The sequence below is a fragment of the Schistocerca gregaria genome, chromosome 1 (genome assembly GCF_023897955.1).
Source record: "Schistocerca gregaria isolate iqSchGreg1 chromosome 1, iqSchGreg1.2, whole genome shotgun sequence".
NCBI classification, from domain to species: Eukaryota; Metazoa; Arthropoda; class Insecta; order Orthoptera; family Acrididae; genus Schistocerca; species Schistocerca gregaria.
In genome coordinates this window covers 60,264,334-60,285,485 of record NC_064920.1, presented here as the reverse complement: position 1 = coordinate 60,285,485, position 21,152 = coordinate 60,264,334, and positions in this window count along the sequence as shown.

The following is a 21,152-nucleotide window of genomic DNA, read 5'->3' as shown; positions in this document are numbered from 1 at the left end:
AGAAACATACCGTTTTAATGTAGCAATTGAGCAGTACGAAACCGTCTGAATGTTGCTGTTGACCATTTTCTGCTTGGAGATGCTCTTGAGCTTGAAACACACACAACAAGACCGGTGTTAACTAGCGAAATGGTCGGCAGAGTGCCGTCACCGCGAGTTTTGACTAGCACTTGCACATCTAAAACAACGTCGGAAAGTAACTCGTTCGGCTTTTGAGTCACATCAAGTATGTGTGTTAATTTTGACGCCACTAGCTCTGCAGGTTGTCATGCAGTTCCTTTACCTCTCAGAAATGATTATGAAATAAAAGTGAAGTACGTGACGAGTGTGACGTTAGGAAAACATTAGGCAGCATGGAGAGATTCTGTATGGGACCACCCAACCCAAACGAGTACTGTGTGACGTGCTAGACCGGCAGGTATTCACCGAGGCAGCCGGCTAGCTCAGTCGGTAGAGCATGATATTCTTAATCCCAGGGTCGAGGGTTCGAGCCCCACGCTGGGCGGAACGGAATTTTATTCCGCTGCAGATGTAAATTACCGTTTTTCTGATTAACGTGATGTAATGGAAATAGCAACTTTTAACTTTGCCTACGTCTCTGTCAGTCGCAAGAAAACTGTATTTGAAGGTAAAGGTGATTTTGTAGACATGTGTGAAAGACATGTTCTTAAATGCAAGTGTTGTTGTTTGGAGAGCACATCAGTTACGTGTCAGCTGTGTAGTCAAGCAGTAATGGATCGCCATAGCTGCAAATAGTAGTCGGTAATATGAAGTGTTGTCAGCTCAAGTCTGATGATCCAGACGACCGTAAGGACGAAGTACGCAAGAGTACCGCTAGGCTGCGCCTCTTTAGCTCAGTGGTAGAGCACTGGTCTAGTAAACCAGGGGTCGTGAGTTCCCATCCTCAGAGGAGGAAGACGCGTTTTGGAAATCAGTTGCGCGTCGTGGCCGTATAGCAAACAGTATCTGTGATGACGAACAATTGGCGACAAGCGTTTTATTAAGAATTACGCTCAGATGTGATTAAGGCGAATGGCGCAGATAAAGCATTTGCCAAAGCGGTACAGCATAAGGTGGGACGAGGCAGTCTGAATTACATTTTATAGATGAATTTCTTACATATCTCAGAGCCTCTCGCGGTCGTCGTCGTCGTCGTCGTCGTCGCCGCTTCTGCAGAAGTAGCAAATTTCAATGGTAGCAAATGCGGCGAGGGACGCCCTGCCTTCGATTCCGAATGCACAAAGTGTGTGGTCCTGTTTCCCAGTCTATATTTGGTCGGTCTCGTAAGAGGTTGAATGTAACGTTTGGGTGGGAAAGACCAATGGGCAGCGGCTGTGTGGAACGAAAACACTATTCCTCAGGGGTGTGAGCGTTACGAGATGAGTCGTATACAAGTTGTACTTGGTCGCTAGTGACCGTGTGGCCGAATGGATAAGGCGTCCGACTTCGGATCTGTAGATTACAGGTTCGAATGCTGTCACGCTCGGTTTCTTTTCCAGTTCTGAAAAAGAAACATACCGTTTTAATGTAGCAATTGAGCAGTACGAAACCGTCTGAATGTTGCTGTTGACCATTTTCTGCTTGGAGATGCTCTTGAGCTTGAAACACAAACAACAAGACCGGTGTTAACTAGCGAAATGGTCGGCAGAGTGCCGTCACCGCGAGTTTTGACTAGCACTTGCACATCTAAAACAACGTCGGAAAGTAACTCGTTCGGCTTTTGAGTCACATCAAGTATGTGTGTTAATTTTGACGCCACTAGCTCTGCAGGTTGTCATGCAGTTCCTTTACCTCTCAGAAATGATTATGAAATAAAAGTGAAGTACGTGACGAGTGTGACGTTAGGAAAACATTAGGCAGCATGGAGAGATTCTGTATGGGACCACCCAACCCAAACGAGTACTGTGTGACGTGCTAGACCGGCAGGTATTCACCGAGGCAGCCGGCTAGCTCAGTCGGTAGAGCATGATATTCTTAATCCCAGGGTCGAGGGTTCGAGCCCCACGCTGGGCGGAACGGAATTTTATTCCGCTGCAGATGTAAATTACCGTTTTTCTGATTAACGTGATGTAATGGAAATAGCAACTTTTAACTTTGCCTACGTCTCTGTCAGTCGCAAGAAAACTGTATTTGAAGGTAAAGGTGATTTTGTAGACATGTGTGAAAGACATGTTCTGAAATGCAAGTGTTGTTGTTTGGAGAGCACATCAGTTACGTGTCAGATGTGTAGTCAAGCAGTAATGGATCGCCATAGCTGCAAAGAGTAGTCGGTAATATGAAGTGTTGTCAGCTCAAGTCTGATGATCCAGACGACCGTAAGGACGAAGTACGCAAGAGTACCGCTAGGCTGCGCCTCTTTAGCTCAGTGGTAGAGCACTGGTCTAGTAAACCAGGGGTCGTGAGTTCCCATCCTCAGAGGAGGAAGACGCGTTTTGGAAATCAGTTGTGCGTCGTGGCCGTATAGCAAACAGTATCTGTGATGACGAACAATTAGCGACAAGCGTTTTATTAAGAATTACGCTCAGATGTGATTAAGGCGAATGGCGCAGATAAAGCATTTGCCAAAGCGGTACAGCATTCTTCGGCGGACCTCGGAAGAGTTCCGCCCTTCGATACCTTGCAGAGTACTGCTACGTATCGAAGTGCTAGGGCTTCGCAGAAGTCGCAGTCGCAGTCGCAGTCGCAGTCGCAGTCGCAGTCGCAGTTCCGGAACCGCCAGCAGCAGCAGCAGCAGCAGCAGCAGTTTCCAGTGCCGCCAGTTTTGCAGTAGCAGTCGTCGCCGGACCCAGCCGCAGCTTCCGGACCCAGCCGCCGCCGCCGCCGCCGCCGCCGCCGCCGCCGCCGCCGCCGCAGCTTCCGGCCCCCGCCGCCGCCGCCGCCGCCGCCGCCGCCAGGACCCAGTGCTTCGTCTTCCTCTCCTGCTTTCGTTGTCGTCGCTATTCTCGTCTTCGTCTTTGCCTTCATCCTTTCGCTCCTCGACGTCTCTCATCTGTCATCTGTAATCTGTTCCTGACTTTGTCCCTTGTCTGTCCCCATTCTTCTTTTCTGTGTTTCCAGTTTTCCTTACTGCCATCATGACCACCCCCACCACCACCGCCACTACCACCGCCATCGTCTATACGACGCCCTCCCTCGCTGCCACTACTCTTACTTGGTGTGCTCAGTCGCCCCCGTCCTACTATATCCCGCCCCTCCTCACCCTTCCCACCCCAGCTCCCTTTGTCGCCCCATCCCCTGCTCCTTCTCCCCAAGCCTCCACACACGACCCCTTTCCCCCACTCCCCCACACCACTCATGCGGCCCCTGCCAGGGTTGTGTCTCGTCGGGCTACGACCCATGCCGCACCATCGCCGGCGCCAGCACCACCACCTGCAGCAGCGCCACAACCAGCAGCAGCACCAACAGCAGCACCAACAGCAGCACCAGCACCAGCACCGACACCGGGACCTGCCGCTTCCCGTCATCTCCCCGTCACTCCTGTGCCCCACGCCTCCTCCCATCCTGTCCCCGCTGTTAAGCGTCCCAGTGGCACCCCCGCCTCCTCTGCACCCAAGAAGTCCCAGCATCTTCCCCCTCCCCCACCCCTAGATGCCATGGATGTCTCCCCTCCAGCCCCCTCTACTTCCTCTTCTAACTCCCCCTCCTACAAGTATCTCCTCTCCCGTCCTGATCCCTCTCTCCTGGAGGCCCGCAACCTGACCTTGCTCCTCCGCCAATACTTCCCTGCAGCCCCCATCTCCCTTCTTACCCCCCGTAGGGACTCTGTCTTGATCACCTCCCCAAGCCCTACCCTACACTCCGACATCCTCTCCCGAATTCCTCTCACCCGATTTGGACCTAATGCCTCCCTTGCCCCTGCTCCTTCCCCTTCCTCCCCCCGTCAACCCCAACCCCCACGTCGCCCGCCGACCCTCACCGCCGTGATCACTCGGCTTAGCCCGACGATCACGGAGGAAGAGGTGCTGGCGGAGTTGAAGGCCCACCCGTACCTGGAGGTGCGAGCTGTTCGCCGCATTTTCAACTCTGCGGGCCCCACTCGCCTTATGCGAGTTTTCTCCGAACACGCTCCCTCCATCGACCATCTCCTTAAGGAGGGTGCCCTCCTCTTCCACCGCCGGTATAAGGTTGACCCCTCCCGCTCCCCACCACAATCCATTCGCTGCCAGAGGTGTCTGCGTTATAACGCACACCCAACATCAGAGTGCCGCGAGGCCCCAGTCTGCCCGCATTGTAAGCAAGCGCACTTCCTCCGGCAGTGCCCCAACCTTCAGTCTCCTCCCTCCTGCAATACCTGCAACCTCCAACACCCTACCTACTCCCAGAAATGCAAGGCTCGACCTCCTCCATCCGCTCCTGAACTCACTGTTCCTCTCCGCCCTTTGGATGACCCCACCCCTCCTGGCAATTCCCTCCGTCCTCCCCCCACCGCGGAGGACATCATCAGGTTCGTCACAATAGTGCTCCAGAACGTCCATCCCTTTCAGCGTCCCCACACCCTCCACCAGATTTCCCTCGCTGCCCGTTCCGTGTTCCACCTCAACACCTACGCCACCTATTCCCACAACCAGGCCCATTTCACCTTCTCCCGTCTCGACACCCTCGTTTAAATTCCCATTATGGCACGACAGCACCGTATCCTGTTCAATAACATCCGCTCCCTTCCCACCAACAAGCACCTCCTTATGCATACCCTTACGACCCACCGTGTGGATGCCTTCCTTCTGAACGAAACCTTTCTTCAGCCCCACCACACCGTCCACACCTCGCCCTACCTCCTTCACCGGTCTGACAATCCACTCCAGATAGCGCGTGGCGGAGTTGCCATTGGCCACCACCGCCAGATCCCTGTCCGGCTCCAACCCCTCCTTCCTGACCCCACAGAACACTTGATCCTTAGTCTCTTCTTCCCCGGCCTTACCCTTACCTGTGCCACCATCTATGTCCGCCCCGCTGCACCTATTCCTTTCGACTTCCTTTCCTACATCGACCGTACCTTCTCCTCCTACGTGATCGCCGCCGACCTTAACATCCATAGTCGTTCTGCCGCCCAGTTACGGCGGTGGCATCGGTTCCTTGCCACCCTCCAAGGCGACGTCCTTCCAATTCCCCAACACACCCGCCCTGAATCCAATACCACTCCCGATGTCGTCCTAGCCTCCCCCACCCTGCTTGGCCGCATAGCGGTGGACGTCCTTGATCCCATTGGCAGTGACCATCTCCCTGTCCTCCTCACTGTATCAGACGGTCGTCGCCCCCGTCCCGACCCGCGCCATGACCCTCCCCCGAAATATGTCCATGACTACTCCCGTGCCAACTGGAATGCCTACCGGGACTCCCTTGCTCTCCAGGTCGATAGCCACCCCCTCACCTACCACCAACCTGATGACGTTACCCGTGCTGCCTCCTTTCTCCAGCAGACCTTGTCTGAGGCCGTGGAGGCCCACGTCCCTACCATTGCCATCCATCCGCACCGCCCCACCTTACCCCCACAGGCCGTCCTTCTCCTGCGTGAATCCCGCCGGCTCTACCGTGCCTTCCTTCACACACGTGACCAGGACACACTACGACGCCACCGGCAACTACAGCGACACATCAGGAACTTACTCACGGCAAAGAAACGCCGGGACTGGCGACAGACATGCACCCGTCTTAATGCCACCTTACCTATCAACTCGTCCAAGTACTGGTCAGCCTTCCGCCGCCTTACCGGATCTAAACCCTCTCCCTACTACCCTCTCCTTCATGATGACCACCCCTTCCCTGATGCCCTTAGTAAGGCCAACCATTTCGCCTCCTACCTCTCCGATATCCTTACCATCCCTGACGATCCCCAGTTCGATTATTCCCTCTTTCCTGATGTCCGTGATCGAACTGATACCTCTGTCCCCCCGCTTGCTCCTGGCTTCCAGTACTTGGACAACATCACACACACAGAACTAAATACCCCAATCACCACTCAAGATATCATTGCTACACTTCGCCCTAAACGCAACACTGCTCCCGGTCACGATCGTGTTACTTACCGTCACCTCCGTGAAGCTCCTGCCTCCTTCCTCTCCACATTGGCCAGGCTCTACAATGTGGTCCTGTCCACCGGCTACTACCCCGACCTGTGGAAAACCTCCCGGATCCTGATGTTCCTCAAGCCCGACAAACCGCCTTCCGCTGTCTCCTCCTACCGTCCCATCAGCCTTACCTCGGTCTTCAGCAAGGTCCTGGAATCCATTCTTACCCGCCGCCTACACAAGCACCTTCACCAACACCGCCTCCTCCCCCCTACCCAATGTGGCTTTCGGCCGTCCTTCTCAGCCGATGACCTCCTCCTTCACCTCACTCACCTCCTCTCCGAACAACTCAATTCCCGTCGTTCCGCCATCTTCCTTTCCCTCGACCTCGAACGCGCATATGACCGTGTGTGGCATTCCGGTCTCCTTTTCAAGCTCCAAACCTTTGCTCTTCCTCTCAACTATGTCCGTCTGGTCGCTTCCTTCCTTTCCCACCGTCCTTCCTATGTCACCATCCACAACACTGATTCCTACACCTTCTACCCCTCCGCCGGTGTGCCCCAAGGTTCCGTCCTTTCCCCTCTTCTCTACCTCCTTTACACGGCAGACATGCCTCCACCTGCACCTCCCCTACACCTTCTCCAGTACGCCGATGACACTGCCTTCCTTGCCCTCGCTCCCACCCTGCAACGCTCCCAGCACCTTCTCCAATCCTATCTTGACCGGTTCACCACTTGGTGTAACCAGTGGTTGCTCAAGGTCAATCCTTCCAAGACCCAGGCGATCATTGTAGGCAAAACCACTCGTTCCTTCCGTCTCCTTGATTTCTATCTTACTATTTATGGCCGTCCCATCACCCTCACACCTACTCTCAAGTACCTTGGTGTCACCCTCGACCGTCGCCTCTCCTGGAACCCACATCTCCGGACGATCCAAGCCAAGGCACGCTCCCGCCTCCGCCTCCTTAAGCTCCTTTCTGGCCGTACATGGGGTCTGGACCCTTCCACCATCCTCTACACCTACAAGTCCCTCATCCGTCCTATCCTTTGCTATGCTCATCCCGCCTGGATCTCTGCCCCTCCTACCTTCTACAAGTCCATTCAGATCCTAGAACGCCATGCGCTCCGCCTCGCCTATCGCATCCGTCTCCCTTCCCCCACGCGGATCCTCTATGACCTGATTCCCTTCCCGCACCTCCTCCTTTTCCTCGAACGGTTACGGATCCTCTACACCTCCCGCAAGCTTGATCCTCCACACCCTCTTGTCTCTCCCATCCTCTCCCACCCCAACCCGCTGCCGCGCCTGCATTCCTATATCCCACCTGCTCTCCATCTTTACACCCTCCACACCCTCTCCCTCGGTGGCTTCCGTCAACTCCCCCTCCCTGATGATGCCCTCCTTCCCTCCATCTACCCCTCCTACCAACTTTGAGCCTTACCTTCCCTCTCCTCTCCTTTTCCTGTGGGCACCCTCTCTCCCTTCTCTCCCTCCCTCCCCTCCCCTTTCTCCTTGGGCTTCCACTCCCCCTACCCTCCCCCTTCTCCTCCATCCCTCTCCTCCACTGGCATCTTCCCCTCCCCCTCTCTCTCCTCTTCCCCACACCTTTTCCCCTTGGCAGGCCACGACTCTGCTGTCTTCCATCTGTTACTTTCATCGTCCTACGCCGAAGACCATCGCATGTGTTTGTGCCTCGACTCTCCTGCAGTGTGTTTGTGTTTCGTCGTTTGTGCTCCGCTGGTTCACGTGTGGCCATCTGCCATCTGCGTTTGTGCACCGTGTTTCTCCGCTTTTATCCATTGTGCTACGCACGTGACCGACTTCCGTTTTAACTCTGTTTTGTCTACTGTTTGTACCCCGCCGTCTTGATTGTTTTTATATCTCACTCATCTCTGTTCTGTGTATACTCTGAGGCCGAAGAGCGGCATACCTGGTCCGCTGCCGGCCTACCTGTTTGTCACAGGTATTAAAATCACAATAAAGGAAAAAAAAAAAAAAAAAAAGCGGTACAGCATAAGGTGGGACGAGGCAGTCTGAATTACATTTTATAGATGAATTTCTTACATATCTCAGAGCCTCTCGCGGTCGTCGTCGTCGTCGTCGTCGTCGCCGCCGCCGCCGCCGCTTCTGCAGAAGTAGCAAATGGCAATGGTAGCAAATGCGGCGAGGGACGCCCTGCCTTCGATTCCGAATGCACAAAGTGTGTTGTCCTGTTTCCCAGTCTGTATTTGGTCGGTCTCGTAAGAGGTTGAATATAACGTTTGGGTGGGAAAGAGCAATGGGCAGCGGCTGTGTGGAACGAAAACACTATTCCTCAGGGGTGTGAGCGTTACGAGATGAGTCGTATACAAGTTGTACTTGGTCGCTAGTGACCGTGTGGCCGAATGGAGCAGTCTGCCTGCGGCAGCGGTGGTGAGCGGACCTCCAGGGCCAGCGCGCTGCGGCAGGAAGTGTTTACGTCAGGCGGTGAGTCGCGTGCTTACAGCGTCTGCTTATTAGTATTCGTTCCGTTCTGTAGGATCTGACATGGAATTATGAATCCGACTAACAGGAAAGATACCTTGAAGTTTACCTTTGATAGGAACTTTTCGAAACCAAATTCGTTTGAAGTTGAAGCATGGTTAGAGGAAACAGCTAAGATTACTTTTGATGACATTGTGGGGATAAATTTCTCTATCGTGACTAGTGTTGTTTATGTGAAATTAACGTCCTCTGAACTGTGTGATAGAATTGTAGAGTCCAGTGGAGGTGTACTGAAGTTTAAACATAGCGATGGTACCGTCAGTGACGTCAGCATTACGCATGCTGGACTGGGCATCCGGACGGCACGTATTTTCGAACTCCCGTTTGAAATAACAGCCGCGCAAATAAATTCTGCATTGACACCTTACGGGAGGGTCATTAACAATTTTGCGGAGCGTTGGTCCAAAGCCCACAAATTTCCGGTGCTTAACGGCGTCAGGCAGGTTAAGATCGATATACAGAAGCACATACCTTCATATATTTACGTAGGTGGACATCGCGGAATTGTCATATATGATGGGCAGCCAAAAACGTGTGCCGGCTGTGGTGCGCCCGGCCACGTGCGCTCTGAATGTATACAAAGACGGGTGACGCAGATACCTGTCGGTGAAGCCGCTAGCCCCCCTGTGACGACGGCACTGCCACTGACATACGCTGTCGCGGCTTCTGGTCTTCCACCCGCGACCCCGCCTGTAGATGCCCCTCGTTTGAACGATGTTTTGGCCGATAACGTCAAAGAACCGAGTGCTGACGCGGCACCGCCGCTACCACACTCAGAGATGGAGGTAACGACGGATGACTCCCCAGTGGTTGATGCCACTGGTACTGAGGATGAAGCAGACGCTGTGTTCCCGGCGGATCAACCCCAGAGTCAACAGTCCACTTCGGATGTTGATGATACTGCGAACCCTAACAGGAAGCCTTCCAAAAAGAAGCGGAGACTTGCACATCAAGGAGCCAATCAGCTCGCCCCACAGCTCCGCGACAAAGCGAAACGAATAAGCAGCCAAATGTGTCAGAACACTTCTGAACCCTCTGAAGTTGGTCTCCCTGCGTCTGGTCGAATGGACATTGATCCTGTAGTGTCTCCCCCTGTGAATCCACGACGGGTGGAAGATAGTGATACCTCGAGTAGAGTCGTTTTGCCGGATACCCACGCTCAAGGAAACGCAGGATCGCTTTTGTCAGAGGCCACTCTCACTGGGAATTGGGCACGGGAAATGGAAGTATTGGATGCGAGCAATGATGCGGCTGTCATGCGGACCATTGAGACGGAATCTTCGGCACCCCCCACAGAGCAGCATACACCAACCGTACCGGGAACTACAGGAACTCCGACTGACGCGCTTGGCCTCAATTTCGTTAGCCATCCTTCTAAGACTGTTTAATTAATAGTATGTGCCTTCTCCCATGAACGAGCCCCAAGCCTATAAAATTGCCACGTTAAACATCAATAAGATACAGTCGTACTGGCGGCTCCGTAATTTACAAGATTTTGTATACGCAGCGGATATCGATATTCTGTTACTTCAAGAAGTCGCTGCGATTGAACTTGACCGAATAACTGGTTATACTACTCTCTCCAATTCCGGGAGCGGTGCGAATTTAGGGACGGCGATTCTGTTAAAAGAAGGGATTGTAGCGACCGACGTAGAAAAACTGCCTGATCATAGAGGGATCGCTGTCACTTTCCATCGGACACGCATAATCAATGTTTACGCCCCGTCCGGCAGTAGCAATAGGCGTGCTAGGGCTGAGTTCTTCACAAGCGCCATAGTCCCACTTTTTAGGGGAACCTACGATCGTATAATTTTTGCGGGTGACTTCAATTGTGTCTTAAGTCCAAAAGACCAGACGCCTAATTTTAACAAATCTGGAGAACTAGAACGTATCGTCCAAGAAATGAACCTCATTGACACATGGGAGCATACGCACGGAGCGGCACCTGGGTTCACTCATGTCACGAACCACTCTGCAAGCCGGCTAGACAGAATCTATGTATCGGCGTGTATGAAGACTCAAGTCCTCCAATCCGAAGTTTGGCCCACAATTTTTTCCGATCATGCCGCATATATTTGTACTGTTAACATGGTCAAGCAAGGCACATTTCGCGGCAGAGGTTTCTGGAAACTTAACAATGCTCTCCTTAACGATGTTGACTGTCACCGTGTCTTTAACGAAACATGGGAGGCATGTGAACGACGGGTTGCACAGTATGCCTCCGTTACTGAATGGTGGATAACACATGCCAAACCAACTTTATCAAAAATGTTTAAACGCTACGCTCGGGACAAATCCTGGTGGCAACGGCAAACGTCTGAGTTTTATTTTACTTGTCTCAGGGAGCTTTACCAGTCCGATGTGACTGTACCTGAAAATTTTATGCAGATTAAAAAAATTAAGGCAAAATTATTAAAACTTCAGCGGCAGCAGGCAGAAGGCTTTCAAATAAGGTCCAGGCCCCAGAATGTGATAGACGACGAAATGACATCCATGTTTCACGTCATTCGTGAAAATAAGAGGGGGCGGCGGAGATTAATAACTCGTCTTCAGTTGAGTGAAGGCGTTGCGCTCACGCGGCAACAAGACATACGGAACGCACTTCACAATCACTTGGCAGGTCTCCTGACAACGACACATACCGACGATGGAACTCACGATGAATTACTCAATAACTTGCAAAGGACTTTGGGTGCTGCTGAAGTCGAAACTCTCATGCGAGAAATTGATGAAGACGAATTGGATTCTGCGCTATCACGAAGTCCGAAAAATAAATCGCCGGGACCCGACGGTCTCACTGCCGAATTTTATCTTACTTTCTGCTACAAATTAAAGCCCAAGTTGTTGAGTATGTTTAATGAAATTTTACGGCCAGATTTTAATGTTCCTCAGGCTCTCGTGGAAGGCATCGTGGTTTTAATCCCTAAACGCCCAATGTGCAGTTCTGTTGACGATTTTCGGCCGCTTACTTTACTGAACAGTGACTACAAAATTTTAGCACGTATTATTTCTAATAGATTGAAAATGTTGATGAATACTGTCATTGGTCAGTACCAGACCAGTGTAGGTGTCGGTAGGACGATCTTCCAAAATTTGTCTCAATACAGGGACGTTATAGCCATTGCAGATGCGTGTAAGATACGGTGTGCGCTAGTTTCCCTTGACTTTTCAAAGGCATTCGACAGAGTAAACCATCAGTTTCTCATCCGGACGATGCATGCCATGGGATTTCCACTACGTTTTATCAATCTTATACATGAGCTCCTTCGTAAAGGAGTAACTCGACTCATGGTGAATGGCCAGCTGAGCGCATCAATTAATATTACTAATTCAGTGCGACAGGGATGCCCTATGTCGATGGCCTTGTTTGCCATTGCCATTGAGCCTTTGCTTGTCACCTTGACACAGCGTCTACAAGGATTAACCATCCACGGCATTAAGATTGTTTGTACTGCATATGCGGATGACGTCGCATTTTTGGTCATGGACGAAGGTGAAGTCGAGGAAGCCCTTCAGATCGTCAAAAACTACGAACTTGTTGCGGGTGCGAAGTTGAATGCCAGGAAATCTGGCATTATGAACATAGGACGCGGCATCTCGCTGCACCATCACGGTCAGTTGCAACTAATTTCTAAAATGAAATGCCTTGGTATTGAGTACAGGAGCAACATACAGCACACAATTGCGGTGAACTATAGGAATCTCCTGGCAAGTATGCGTGCTTGCATGCAGACCCACTACCTAAGAAGCCTTGATGAACTGCAGAAAGTCACCTTCGCTAATGTCTACCTCACCTCAAAGATTAACTACGTTGCACAAGTACTGCCCATGCCACAGGAGACAGCGAAGCGTATGATGTCCGCTCTAGGCCATTTTGTCACACGTGGACACATTTTTAAAGTCAAGTACGATACGCTCACTCTCTCCACGACCGATGGAGGCTTAAATTTAACAGATGTTCGTTCCAAGTCACGAGCTTTGTACGTATGCACCACCTACAAACGGTGGAGGTCGTTACCGAACAGTCTAACGGCTCACTTGTTAACCGAAATAGCGCCGGCCTGCCTGCAGCCTCCTGTCTCTGTTCAACATATTCCGCCTGCGCTGACTCACTTTAAGAGCTTTTTCATTGAGTTCAGTTACGTACGGTCAACTCTCCCAGAAAATGAGCTTTCCGTGGTGAAGTTAGTTTATAATAAACTACTGGCAACCAAGAACAGGAACAACATCGAACACAAATACCCCAATCATCGCTGGCCAGTGATATGGAAAAACATACATAGCCGTGATTTACCAACGTCAGTGAAAGCCTCTTGGTACAGGGTCGTGAACCGTAAAATAAGTACCAATTCACGACTTCATGCTCTACATTTGGCTGACTCACCTTTGTGCCTAACGTGCAACTTGCCTGATACTGATGAACATCGTTTTCTGTGCACCACTGTCCAAGCAGTTTGGCCATGCATTCGCCGAAAACTGGCCACGATTATGAGGACTTCCCAGCTTTGTATTAAACCTGAAGATTTCCTGTATCCGGATTCAGTGCCGTACCCGAACACCAAACGGAACTCTGTCAATTGGTTGAAGGGTCATTATGTTCATTATTTACAGACGCAAGAACCCAAGAGTGAGGCGGCGTTCTGTCTTTACCTGGCATTACAGTTTCACATACTTTCACAGACGAGACATTACAGGAAACGATATGCGAATTTTTTAGAAGTCGTTCTTCGATGAAAGAAGTATTTTTTTCTTTCCTTCATTCTACATTGCTTTGTTTTTTCTCTTTTCTTCTTCAAATGTCACAGTGACGTATATTGAACAGTGTTACGACAAGGACTATTTTATTTTCTTCTGTTTTTCTAGCGGACCAGAGTTCCTTTTTCATTTTCTATTTAAAAAAAAAAAAAAAAAAAAAAAAATATATATTCTACTTTGTCACCATTGCGGGACTATGCAATAGGTTTAGAAGTATCTTTGGTTTGGAAATCGGAATAGTTCAGAAGAATAAGTACTTCAGAAATCATGGCAGATGAAGCCGACGCCGACGAAGGCGATTTATGGCGAGCGCAAGGCGGGGCTGAAGGGGAGGAAGGAGGCCCTACAAAAAAAAAAAAAAAAAAAAAAAAAAAATGGATAAGGCGTCCGACTTCGGATCTGTAGATTACAGGTTCGAATGCTGTCACGCTCGGTTTCTTTTCCAGTTCTGAAAAAGAAACATACCGTTTTAATGTAGCAATTGAGCAGTACGAAACCGTCTGAATGTTGCTGTTGACCATTTTCTGCTTGGAGATGCTCTTGAGCTTGAAACACACACAACAAGACCGGTGTTAACTAGCGAAATGGTCGGCAGAGTGCCGTCACCGCGAGTTTTGACTAGCACTTGCACATCTAAAACAACGTCGGAAAGTAACTCGTTCGGCTTTTGAGTCACATCAAGTATGTGTGTTAATTTTGACGCCACTAGCTCTGCAGGTTGTCATGCAGTTCCTTTACCTCTCAGAAATGATTATGAAATAAAAGTGAAGTACGTGACGAGTGTGACGTTAGGAAAACATTAGGCAGCATGGAGAGATTCTGTATGGGACCACCCAACCCAAACGAATACTGTGTGACGTGCTAGACCGGCAGGTATTCACCGAGGCAGCCGGATAGCTCAGTCGGTAGAGCATGATATTCTTAATCCCAGAGTCGAGGGTTCGAGCCCCACGCTGGGCGGAACGGAATTTTATTCCGCTGCAGATGTAAATTACCGTTTTTCTGATTAACGTGATGTAATGGAAATAGCAACTTTTAACTTTGCCTACGTCTCTGTCAGTCGCAAGAAAACTGTATTTGAAGGTAAAGGTGATTTTGTAGACATGTGTGAAAGACATGTTCTGAAATGCAAGTGTTGTTGTTTGGAGAGCACATCAGTTACGTGTCAGATGTGTAGTCAAGCAGTAATGGATCGCCATAGCTGCAAATAGTAGTCGGTAATATGAAGTGTTGTCAGCTCAAGTCTGATGATCCAGACGACCGTAAGGACGAAGTACGCAAGAGTACCGCTAGGCTGCGCCTCTTTAGCTCAGTGGTAGAGCACTGGTCTAGTAAACCAGGGGTCGTGAGTTCCCATCCTCAGAGGAGGAAGACGCGTTTTGGAAATCAGTTGTGCGTCGTGGCCGTATAGCAAACAGTATCTGTGATGACGAACAATTAGCGACAAGCGTTTTATTAAGAATTACGCTCAGATGTGATTAAGGCGAATGGCGCAGATAAAGCATTTGCCAAAGCGGTACAGCATAAGGTGGGACGAGGCAGTCTGAATTACATTTTATAGATGAATTTCTTACATATCTCAGAGCCTCTCGCGGTCGTCGTCGTCGTCGTCGTCGCCGCCGCCGCCGCTTCTGCAGAAGTAGCAAATGGCAATGGTAGCAAATGCGGCGAGGGACGCCCTGCCTTCGATTCCGAATGCACAAAGTGTGTTGTCCTGTTTCCCAGTCTGTATTTGGTCGGTCTCGTAAGAGGTTGAATATAACGTTTGGGTGGGAAAGAGCAATGGGCAGCGGCTGTGTGGAACGAAAACACTATTCCTCAGGGGTGTGAGCGTTACGAGATGAGTCGTATACAAGTTGTACTTGGTCGCTAGTGACCGTGTGGCCGAATGGATAAGGCGTCCGACTTCGGATCTGTAGATTACAGGTTCGAATGCTGTCACGCTCGGTTTCTTTTCCAGTTCTGAAAAAGAAACATACCGTTTTAATGTAGCAATTGAGCAGTACGAAACCGTCTGAATGTTGCTGTTGACCATTTTCTGCTTGGAGATGCTCTTGAGCTTGAAACACACACAACAAGACCGGTGTTAACTAGCGAAATGGTCGGCAGAGTGCCGTCACCGCGAGTTTTGACTAGCACTTGCACATCTAAAACAACGTCGGAAAGTAACTCGTTCGGCTTTTGAGTCACATCAAGTATGTGTGTTAATTTTGACGCCACTAGCTCTGCAGGTTGTCATGCAGTTCCTTTACCTCTCAGAAATGATTATGAAATAAAAGTGAAGTACGTGACGAGTGTGACGTTAGGAAAACATTAGGCAGCATGGAGAGATTCTGTATGGGACCACCCAACCCAAACGAGTACTGTGTGACGTGCTAGACCGGCAGGTATTCACCGAGGCAGCCGGCTAGCTCAGTCGGTAGAGCATGATATTCTTAATCCCAGGGTCGAGTGTTCGAGCCCCACGCTGGGCGGAACGGAATTTCATTCCGCTGCAGATGTAAATTACCGTTTTTCTGATTAACGTGATGTAATGGAAATAGCAACTTTTAACTTTGCCTACGTCTCTGTCAGTCGCAAGAAAACTGTATTTGAAGGTAAAGGTGATTTTGTAGACATGTGTGAAAGACATGTTCTGAAATGCAAGTGTTGTTGTTTGGAGAGCACATCAGTTACGTGTCAGCTGTGTAGTCAAGCAGTAATGGATCGCCATAGCTGCAAATAGTAGTCGGTAATATGAAGTGTTGTCAGCTCAAGTCTGATGATCCAGACGACCTTTGGGACGAAGTACGCAAGAGTACCGCTAGGCTGCGCCTCTTTAGCTCAGTGGTAGAGCACTGGTCTAGTAAACCAGGGGTCGTGAGTTCCCATCCTCAGAGGAGGAAGACGCGTTTTGGAAATCAGTTGCGCGTCGTGGCCGTATAGCAAACAGTATCTGTGATGACGAACAATTAGCGACAAGCGTTTTATTAAGAATTACGCTCAGATGTGATTAAGGCGAATGGCGCAGATAAAGCATTTGCCAAAGCGGTACAGCATAAGGTGGGACGAGGCAGTCTGAATTACATTTTATAGATGAATTTCTTACATATCTCAGAGCCTCTCGCGGTCGTCGTCGTCGTCGTCGTCGTCGTCGTCGTCGTCGTCGTCGCCGTCGCCGCTTCTGCAGAAGTAGCAAATGGCAATGGTAGCAAATGCGGCGAGGGACGCCCTGCCTTCGATTCCGAATGCACAAAGTGTGTTGTCCTGTTTCCCAGTCTGTATTTGGTCGGTCTCGTAAGAGGTTGAATATAACGTTTGGGTGGGAAAGAGCAATGGGCAGCGGCTGTGTGGAACGAAAACACTATTCCTCAGGGGTGTGAGCGTTACGAGATGAGTCGTATACAAGTTGTACTTGGTCGCTAGTGACCGTGTGGCCGAATGGATAAGGCGTCCGACTTCGGATCTGTAGATTACAGGTTCGAATGCTGTCACGCTCGGTTTCTTTTCCAGTTCTGAAAAAGAAACATACCGTTTTAATGTAGCAATTGAGCAGTACGAAACCGTCTGAATGTTGCTGTTGACCATTTTCTGCTTGGAGATGCTCTTGAGCTTGAAACACACACAACAAGACCGGTGTTAACTAGCGAAATGGTCGGCAGAGTGCCGTCACCGCGAGTTTTGACTAGCACTTGCACATCTAAAACAACGTCGGAAAGTAACTCGTTCGGCTTTTGAGTCACATCAAGTATGTGTGTTAATTTTGACGCCACTAGCTCTGCAGGTTGTCATGCAGTTCCTTTACCTCTCAGAAATGATTATGAAATAAAAGTGAAGTACGTGACGAGTGTGACGTTAGGAAAACATTAGGCAGCATGGAGAGATTCTGTATGGGACCACCCAACCCAAACGAGTACTGTGTGACGTGCTAGACCGGCAGGTATTCACCGAGGCAGCCGGCTAGCTCAGTCGGTAGAGCATGATATTCTTAATCCCAGGGTCGAGTGTTCGAGCCCCACGCTGGGCGGAACGGAATTTTATTCCGCTGCAGATGTAAATTACCGTTTTTCTGATTAACGTGATGTAATGGAAATAGCAACTTTTAACTTTGCCTACGTCTCTGTCAGTCGCAAGAAAACTGTATTTGAAGGTAAAGGTGATTTTGTAGACATGTGTGAAAGACATGTTCTGAAATGCAAGTGTTGTTGTTTGGAGAGCACATCAGTTACGTGTCAGCTGTGTAGTCAAGCAGTAATGGATCGCCATAGCTGCAAATAGTAGTCGGTAATATGAAGTGTTGTCAGCTCAAGTCTGATGATCCAGACGACCTTTGGGACGAAGTACGCAAGAGTACCGCTAGGCTGCGCCTCTTTAGCTCAGTGGTAGAGCACTGGTCTAGTAAACCAGGGGTCGTGAGTTCCCATCCTCAGAGGAGGAAGACGCGTTTTGGAAATCAGTTGCGCGTCGTGGCCGTATAGCAAACAGTATCTGTGATGACGAACAATTAGCGACAAGCGTTTTATTAAGAATTACGCTCAGATGTGATTAAGGCGAATGGCGCAGATAAAGCATTTGCCAAAGCGGTACAGCATAAGGTGGGACGAGGCAGTCTGAATTACATTTTATAGATGAATTTCTTACATATCTCAGAGCCTCTCGCGGTCGTCGTCGTCGTCGTCGTCGTCGTCGTCGTCGTCGTCGTCGCCGTCGCCGCTTCTGCAGAAGTAGCAAATGGCAATGGTAGCAAATGCGGCGAGGGACGCCCTGCCTTCGATTCCGAATGCACAAAGTGTGTGGTCCTGTTTCCCAGTCTATATTTGGTCGGTCTCGTAAGAGGTTGAATGTAACGTTTGGGTGGGAAAGAGCAATGGGCAGCGGCTGTGTGGAACGAAAACACTATTCCTCAGGGGTGTGAGCGTTACGAGATGAGTCGTATACAAGTTGTACTTGGTCGCTAGTGACCGTGTGGCCGAATGGATAAGGCGTCCGACTTCGCATCTGTAGATTACAGGTTCGAATGCTGTCACGCTCGGTTTCTTTTCCAGTTCTGAAAAAGAAACATACCGTTTTAATGTAGCAATTGAGCAGTACGAAACCGTCTGAATGTTGCTGTTGACCATTTTCTGCTTGGAGATGCTCTTGAGCTTGAAACACACACAACAAGACCGGTGTTAACTAGCGAAATGGTCGGCAGAGTACCGTCACCGCGAGTTTTGACTAGCACTTGCACATCTAAAACAACGTCGGAAAGTAACTCGTTCGGCTTTTGAGTCACATCAAGTATGTGTGTTAAGTTTGACGCCACTAGCTCTGCAGGTTGTCATGCAGTTCCTTTACCTCTCAGAAATGATTATGAAATAAAAGTGAAGTACGTGACGAGTGTGACGTTAGGAAAACATTAGGCAGCATGGAGAGATTCTGTATGGGACCACCCAACCCAAACGAGTACTGTGTGACGTGCTAGACCGGCAGGTATTCACCGAGGCAGCCGGCTAGCTCAGTCGGTAGAGCATGATATTCTTAATCCCAGGGTCGAGGGTTCGAGCCCCACGCTAGGCGGAACGGAATTTTATTCCGCTGCAGATGTAAATTACCGTTTTTCTGATTAACGTGATGTAATGGAAATAGCAACTTTTAACTTTGCCTACGTCTCTGTCAGTCGCAAGAAAACTGTATTTGAAGGTAAAGGTGATTTTGTAGACATGTGTGAAAGACATGTTCTGAAATGCAAGTGTTGTTGTTTGGAGAGCACATCAGTTACGTGTCAGCTGTGTAGTCAAGCAGTAATGGATCGCCATAGCTGCAAATAGTAGTCGGTAATATGAAGTGTTGTCAGCTCAAGTCTGATGATCCAGACGACCGTAAGGACGAAGTACGCAAGAGTACCGCTAGGCTGCGCCTCTTTAGCTCAGTGGTAGAGCACTGGTCTAGTAAACCAGGGGTCGTGAGTTCCCATCCTCAGAGGAGGAAGACGCGTTTTGGAAATCAGTTGTGCGTCGTGGCCGTATAGCAAACAGTATCTGTGATGACGAACAATTAGCGACAAGCGTTTTATTAAGAATGACGCTCAGATGTGATTAAGGCGAATGGCGCAGATAAAGCATTTGCCAAAGCGGTACAGCATAAGGTGGGACGAGGCAGTCTGAATTACATTTTATAGATGAATTTCTTACATATCTCAGAGCCTCTCGCGGTCGTCGTCGTCGTCGTCGTCGTCGTCGTCGCCGCCGCCGCCCCCAGTCTGTATTTGGTCGGTCTCGTAAGAAGTTGAATATAACGTTTGGGTGGGAAAGAGCAATGGGCAGCGGCTGTGTGGAACGAAAACACTATTCCTCAGGGGTGTGAGCGTTACGAGATGAGTCGTATACAAGTTGTACTTGGTCGCTAGTGACCGTGTGGCCGAATGGATAAGGCGTCCGACTTCGGATCTGTAGATTACAGGTTCGAATGCTGTCACGCTCGGTTTCTTTTCCAGTTCTGAAAAAGAAACATACCGTTTTAATGTAGCAATTGAGCAGTACGAAACCGTCTGAATGTTGCTGTTGACCATTTTCTGCTTGGAGATGCTCTTGAGCTTGAAACACACACAACAAGACCGGTGTTAACTAGCGAAATGGTCGGCAGAGTGCCGTCACCGCGAGTTTTGACTAGCACTTGCACATCTAAAACAACGTCGGAAAGTAACTCGTTCGGCTTTTGAGTCACATCAAGTATGTGTGTTAATTTTGACGCCACTAGCTCTGCAGGTTGTCATGCAGTTCCTTTACCTCTCAGAAATGATTATGAAATAAAAGTGAAGTACGTGACGAGTGTGACGTTAGGAAAACATTAGGCAGCATGGAGAGATTCTGTATGGGACCACCCAACCCAAACGAGTACTGTGTGACGTGCTAGACCGGCAGGTATTCACCGAGGCAGCCGGCTAGCTCAGTCGGTAGAGCATGATATTCTTAATCCCAGGGTCGAGTGTTCGAGCCCCACGCTGGGCGGAACGGAATTTTATTCCGCTGCAGATGTAAATTACCGTTTTTCTGATTAACGTGATGTAATGGAAATAGCAACTTTTAACTTTGCCTACGTCTCTGTCAGTCGCCAGAAAACTGTATTTGAAGGTAAAGGTGATTTTGTAGACATGTGTGAAAGACATGTTCTGAAATGCAAGTGTTGTTGTTTGGAGAGCACATCAGTTACGTGTCAGCTGTGTAGTCAAGCAGTAATGGATCGCCATAGCTGCAAATAGTAGTCGGTAATATGAAGTGTTGTCAGCTCAAGTCTGATGATCCAGACGACCTTTGGGACGAAGTACGCAAGAGTACCGCTAGGCTGCGCCTCTTTAGCTCAGTGGTAGAGCACTGGTCTAGTAAACCAGGGGTCGTGAGTTCCCATCCTCAGAGGAGGAAGACGCGTTTTGGAAATCAGTTGCGCGTCGTGGCCGTATAGCAAACAGTATCTGTGATGACGAACAATTAGCGACAAGCGTTTTATTAAGAATTACGCTCAGATGTGATTAAGGCGAATGGCGCAGATAAAGCATTTGCCAAAGCGGTACAGCATAAGGTGGGACGAGGCAGTCTGAATTACATTTTATAGATGAATTTCTTACATATCTCAGAGCCTCTCGCGGTCGTCGTCGTCGCCGCTTCTGCAGAAGTAGCAAATGGCAATGGTAGCAAATGCGGCGAGGGACGCCCTGCCTTCGATTCCGAATGCACAAAGTGTGTGGTCCTGTTTCCCAGTCTATATTTGGTCGGTCTCGTAAGAGGTTGAATGTAACGTTTGGGTGGGAAAGAGCAATGGGCAGCGGCTGTGTGGAACGAAAACACTATTCCTCAGGGGTGTGAGCGTTACGAGATGAGTCGTATACAAGTTGTACTTGGTCGCTAGTGACCGTGT